Raw genomic sequence first — 7,221 nt, 5'->3', positions numbered from 1 at the left:
CCGCCTGGCGGCGCTCTTCCTCCTGTCCGAGGTTTTCATTGTTGTGAGCATTTCTGTTGAGGATTGGCAGCGGGGGTGGGGTGGCGTTTGGTTTTTATTCCCCCCCACCCCTCTGCTGGGTGGTTGCAGCAGGTTTTGGTCACTTCACATGACCCTGGGACACTGTGACCATCATAAATATGAATCAGTTGCCAAGCATCTGAATGTAAATCACAAGACCCTGGAGATGCTGCAACATTCCAGCTGATCGGCGCTTCTTCTGGGCTAAGCAGAAGTGCCAGGATCAGTGTTGAGCTCCAGCTGGAGCCTGGCGCTGATCCTGGTGTTTCCACTGAGCCCTGACAGCCCCAAAGAAGCACCGATCCTGGCGCTTCCGCTGAGCCCTGACAGCCCTGAAACTCCAGCCATCTCTCGCTCAGGCTTGTGCAGTGCTGCCACTGGTTCAGCTCATTCCCCTCCCCTGCTACCACTTTTCTAGGATGGTCGCATACCACCTGCCAGGTGCCAATGTACCACAGGTGGTACCCGTACCACTGGTTGAAAAGCCCTGATGTACTAGACAGGGAAATGGGAAAAAGATAAACATTTAGTATACAAAGAGTGAATCCTAACCGCAATACTTATACAAAAAGGACAAAACAAAAATAAGCATCAAATGCTATTCAATATTTAATATTGACAGATGTTTTGTTAATGATTACGATAAAAAGATTTATTTATACAAACCCACCTTGTTTATATAGTCAAAACTGTGTCATCTAGTATGGTATCATTCTGGATCGGTTTTGGGGAATGGAGTGGGCGGCAGTGTGCTCTGCTAGTTTTCTTCTGTCCTGTAGGACCTATTCCAGTTGATGTTGATTGGGGGAAGGGATCCCTGTTTTGTGGGATGCCACATCTTAGGTACTTTTTCCACTCTTGTTAATATCTATATAAAGTGACTGGAGGGAGATTATTCAATGGTACAGGGTAAGATATCATTGTTGGAGAAGACTTTTGAGAGTTCCTTGGACTCATCAGTCACATCAGTCAATCCTAAACAAAATCAATCCTGACTGTTCTTTGGAAGGACAGATACTGAAGCTGAATCTCAAATACTTTGGTCACCTAATGAGAAGAGAGGTCTCATTGGAAAAGACCCTGATGTTGAGAAAGATTGAAGAGAACAGCAGAGGATGAGATGGTTAGATAGTACCATCAATGCTGTTGGAATGAGTTTGGGAGACTCTGGGAGACAGTGGAGGATGGGGGTGGGGCTGGCTGTAGTCCATAGGGTCGCGAAGAGTCGGACATAACTTAGTAACTGAACAAGAAGATACCATTAGTATGCTAATAATAATAAAAATAATAGTAAAGTTGGAAGGGACCTTGGAGGTCATCTAGCCCAACCCCCTGCTCAGGCAGGAAACCCTATACCATTTCGGACAAATGGCTGTCCAGTCTCTTCTTAAAAACTTCCAGTGTTGGAGCATTCACAGCTTCTGGAGGCAGGTTGTTCCACTGGTTAATTGTTCTAACTGTCAGGAAGTTTCTCCTTAGTTCTAGGTTGCTTCTCTCCTTGATTAGTTTCCATCCGTTGCTTCTTGTCCTGCCTTCGGGCGCTTTGGAGAATAGCTTGACTCCCTCTTCTTTGTGGCAGCCCTTGAGATATTGGAACACTGCTATCATGTCCCCCCTCGTCCTTCTCTTCATTAAACTAGACATACCCAATTCCAGCAACTGTTCCTTATATGTTTTAGCCTCCAGTCCCCTAATCATCTTTGTAGCTCTTCTCTGTACTCTTTCTAGAGTCTCAACATCTTTTTTACATCGTGGTGACCAAGACTGGATGCAGTATTCCAAGTGTGGCCTTACCAAGGCATTGTAAAGTGGTATTAATACTTCATGTGATCTTGATTCTATCCCTCTGTTAATGCAGCCTAGCACTCACTGTGTTGGCTTTTTTGGTAGCTGCAGCACACTGCTGGCTCATTTTTAAGTGATTGTCCACTAGGACTCTGAGATCCCTCTCACAGTTACTACTATTGAGCAAGATATCTAGCTCTACATCTCCACTCTAGGCCAAATAAAAGGTGCCATGGAAGTCCTGTCTTGATGTCTGGAGGCTGTGGGAGGTTGCATGGGGAACATCAGACTTCATTTCAATCTATGCAACACTGAGTAGCTTTAGATGTGGGGACCCACCATTTCTGGGGACATTCCCTTTCATTCTGGATGGGGTTGCATTGGTTGCCACTTTGCTTTCAGGTTCAATTCAAGGTGTTGGTGATTACTAAAACCTTTCATGGCATGGGACCAGATTATTTGAGGGTCTACCTTTTTTCAGTCATATCTATCCATCCCATCAGATCTAGCAGGAGAGGCATGCTCTGGGTCCCAACTGCTAGGGAGTCTTGTCTGATGAGGTCCAGGAAGAGAGCCTTGGAACATCTCCCGAGACATCAGATTGGCCTCAACCCTGCTGGCTTTCTATAAGGTCTAGAAAACATAATTTTACCATCAAGCAAGGCTGTGTTGATTGTTACTGATGGACATCTCAGCTATGGATTTTGTTTTATGAATTTTATTTGGGGGGTTTTTGTGTGGTTTTATATAATGTTTAATTGTTTGTGAGTTGTCTGTTTGGGATTGGCAGCTATATCAATAATAACTGAAATAAATAGAAACTATACCCAAAAGAAAGGTGTCAAGTACTTTGGCTGAAATTCAAAGTTTCCAAGAAAAAGATATTTAATAGGTAATTGCTAAATGAGTGAAACTAGAAAAAAAGAATTTTGAGTGTAAAGTGTTCCAACTCATACAGAATATGATACAAATAACCACACTGCAAGTCTCATCACCTATGTTACCAGAGCAACAAGAAGAGCGCCTTCCATTATGGAATGAAGATGCAATGGTAATGCAGGTGCATGGTTTTATATACTGACAGTCTCTCTGAGTTGTTATTGAAATAAATTTTAGTCCAGCAAAAGCCACAGGCATCGCTTGAAATAATGAGGGAAAAACAATGTTGATTTTATAATAAAATAGTTCCAGGTTGAAATATCGTATGGAGAACTTCTAGGAAAACAAAGTTGGCAGCTGAATCTTGTGTTTTAAATATCACTCTTCTGATATTAAAAAAACAACCTAGGAATCTGTTAGCATCTTATATGACTAACACATTTTATTAAAATGAATAATTTTTTAAATAAAAGCTTATTAAATTGCATAAACTTTGAAACACAATGCCCTTTAATAAAAATTGTTTTTCTTAATAAATTTCCTTTTAACAAAATATAGTAAATATTGCCTTTTAATAAAATATAGTAAAAAATAGTAAAAACATGTTATTAGATTCGCATTTTTCACACCATAGATTAAGTTGGTTCTCCTATTGCAGTGTCTGCATTAAGAAATGATAGTGACCTCCTAGACAACTATCTTTGTTAAGAATGGTTGATAACATACAGAAGTTCCTAGCAAAAACTCTTATGTAGAACGGAAGTGTTGAACAGTGTCATACAATACAGAATAAATAATTAGATTGTCCCAATTTTAGATTTATATCTAGGATTCAGAACATTGGCTTCTGAATATATATGGTCTTAATAACTGAAGTAATGAAAGGAAGAAGAGAAATAATAAAAGCTGCTATTGTAACATAGTCAGCATGGGACTTACATTCAGGAAGATGACAATAAACAAGCACTATGTCCTGAGGTAAATATTCCCTACACAAAAGTTCAATGTCCCTATGTGGAAGGATGACCTTTTGGGCTGCAGTAGAGCTGTCCTACTCAGTTTCTTTTCCATCTGTCATGAGTTTCTCAAACTATAAATACTAAATATTTTTCATAGATTGCGTTCTGCTTTAAGTACTGTTTAACAATTTGTGTGATTTATGCAATGAGGAGTGAAATAGGACTGTACTGAGCCTTTTGAGAATCTTTATCTTCATCTGCAGAGGCTAGCCATTGCAGAAGGACAAACTAATCTTTTCCTGTTCGTTCTTCTATAGGGAAAAATGACTAAAATAATGTTAGATAGGAATGTGTATTCCTTTGTTCATAAAATATACAATTTACATTCTCACATTCACATTCTGTGCTTCACAATTGTCTTGTTAATTGACATGGTACAACATGAACACCTCAACAGGCAGCAGCAGGTACGTGGCTGATGTTGCAGGACTCAGAACTAACTCAGAACTGGTTCATGCTTTAAAAACATTCCTCCAGGCAGGAGGCTTCAAACAATTTCAGGCCATGGAACCTGTCAGTTAAAAATAAAATCCTACGTCCCTTGATCAAGAGGCAGAGTGCTAATGATAATAATTGGCTATGTTTGAGCGAACTTTCTTTTTTGCCCTTAAACCATCATGGGACACCATTTGAAAAGCCTTGTCATATAGGCTAAATAGAGCAGCAACCAAAAATGCTGGAAAGACTTAATAGTAGCCCTTTTTTGCCTTTGCTTAACCACAGGAGTTATTTGAAATCATCAAAATTTGCAGCCATCACTTTGTAACCTGAGGCCCCAACATGGCACACACCGAAATCAATATAACCACTAATTCTGCTTGGCATCCTCCAGGCTCCCTGGACAATATCACTTTATGGTGTTTTATCTTTTATAAAGACTTTTAAATTAAAAAAATAATCAATAAGATAACAAATTGCACAATAAAATACCAGCCTAATTATTTTCTTAATTTCCATGAATTTTCCTAAAATATATAGTAAGTGATCTGTACCACAGAGGCACTCTTAGAAAATGAAAATGAAATTGTCATTTGCAAAAGAAACATTTTAACTTCCTGATTTATACTATAACATATTTATCTATTTGGTGGGGGACTGTTAATTATGCATAGTGGAAACTGAATTCACATAACTGGTATCCTTTGCAAATTGGGAGTATGGAGTCCAGTTGCTTTGGGAAGGAAGGAATCAAATCACCCTTTACGTATGCTTCTAGAGAGTCATGGTGTAAGAGTATACCAACTTAGATTTGATCCTCGTGACTTGTGTAGAAAATCCCCGAAGGAAGACTGCAATTTTGCTAGATAATGACCCTTGACCCTCTCAGTCAGGATCCTTGATTCCCATCTCTCTCCTGTCTCTTTCAATCTGAAAGAGGCTGAATTCACATCTAATCCAGGAGTGTTGTAATATTCGCATATTCACATCTAATCTAGGAGTGTTGTTATCCTCATCACTATTACAGTGGTAATAATTGTGATGGTGGTGACAATGGTGGTGGTGGTGATGGTAATGCTGCTGTTCCTGCTGGTAACATTATTTCCTCACCCCTCTAGTCAGGCCAGAGAACAGCAATTCAATCTTCTTTGGAAGAGGTGAAAAGCGCAAGGCTTGTAAAATAAAAATAAGTTGCGTTTTTTTTAAAAGAATATTTTCTTTTAGTTTGAATAAGAAATACCCTATCAACTACAAGTGGGATGGGAGTACGGTATTTAGTGCTGATAAAATGTTAGCAATATTTCAAAATATCAGTCTCTCATTGACTGCTATGAAAAGACTGGGGCACACAGCTATAAGCATTATCTGGGCTCAAATAGTTTAGATGGTGCAAAACTAAGAAGACCTAAGATAACTCAAAAGACAATCAATTTCTGCTACAGAAGCAAATCTCTTGAAATAGTTATAATCATCTTCAAATATCAGAATCCATGAAGCTCACTTGCATGTCTAGAAGTAATGTGATTTGATTGTAGATGCTGGCCTAGAACTTTTATATTATTTCCAAGAGCAGGAATTATCACTTCTCCATTTAGATAGGTATGAGTCATGACTAATCCCCGTTTTCCACAAATTGCAATCCTTAATCCAAATTTTAGTGGGAGTATTTCTTCTTGTCTCCTGTTAATTTCCTAGAGGTTTCTGATTCATGGTTCAGGACCTTCTGTCTTCTCCAATTCCTGTATACTCATGCTCAGGCAGGTCTTTGCAGTTCCCTGAAGATTTTCTTGGCTTTGAGTTACATCCTCCTAGATCCCAGAGATCCACTTCCCTCCTACCACATATAGTTCTTCCTGCTGACCTTTCTGTTTTTCATGGAAAATAGCTCACCAAAACCATACAGCTATTTCTAGTCTTCCCTTTGGTTACATTTTTTCATCAATCTCTCTACTCTCTTTCAAGTGTTCTTCCTTTTTGGTCCTTCTCCCAGGTAATCTGCTTACTTTCAACCTATTTTCCAAAGCACAGGAAGGCAGGACAAGAAGCAACAGATGGGAACTAATCAAGGAGAGAACCAATCTAGAACTAAGGAGAAATTTCTTGACAGTTAGGACAATTAAGCAGTGGAATGACTTGCCTCCAGAAGTTGTGGGTGCTCCAACCCTGGAGGTTGGTTAAGAAGAGATCGGACAACCATTTGACTGAAATGGTATAGGGTTTCCTGCTTGAGCAGGAGGTTGGACTAGAAGACATCCAAGGTCTCTTTCAACTGTTATTCTGAGGCATGCTTGTTTTGGCTGAAGACTGATAAAGACTAGGAAATAATATACTAATGCTATGTTACATACGATGCTAATTAAAACGGATCTAAAAGTGCAAAAAAAGCATTACATATAGAGTAGAAAAAGCAATGTCAAGAAGTGCATGACTTATAGGAAATGGAAGCAGGCAAAAAGGAAGCTGGAAAAGTTGTTTATGCATAGTGCCAAACCATATGGTTTCTTGATTTTAGTTTGTGGTTTTAACCCAGTTATTGTGGTTTGTGAACAAGGATTTTTGATTTATTGCAATACATAAACCCAGTAATTACGGCTTTTTTCAAGAAACATGACGAACCAAACAAAAAGTTTAAATGTATTGTATGGCACAATTGTCCAATTTTTATATCACTTAATGTGGATAGGAATTTTATGAGAACTCAGAACGTGGTTTTCCAAAAGAAACTTAGGGTAAAAACAATTGTGCAGTTCTATTTTTGTGTAAAGAAAAGTAATTTGCTGTGTTCTAGAAATGGTGTGAAAAATTAAAAATAAAACTTGTAAACATAAATATGAAACTGCACTTTATCTCTTTGCTTGTTGATTTCAAGGAACACATCACAGAGCCTTGTATAGGTCCTGTTCATACTGTTGTACACTATGACAAGCTTTCCTTTTATCAAGGAAAAATGTTTCAGGAGGCTGCTAAACTGCCTGTTTGCTTTTTATCCCCACTGAAATGCATTCAGTGAAGAATCTTTTTCACACAGCATGTTCAAACA

This window comes from Vipera ursinii (genome assembly GCF_947247035.1).
Source record: "Vipera ursinii genome assembly, chromosome: 7".
Classification (NCBI taxonomy): domain Eukaryota; kingdom Metazoa; phylum Chordata; class Lepidosauria; order Squamata; family Viperidae; genus Vipera; species Vipera ursinii.
This window is presented reverse-complemented; position numbering follows the sequence as displayed.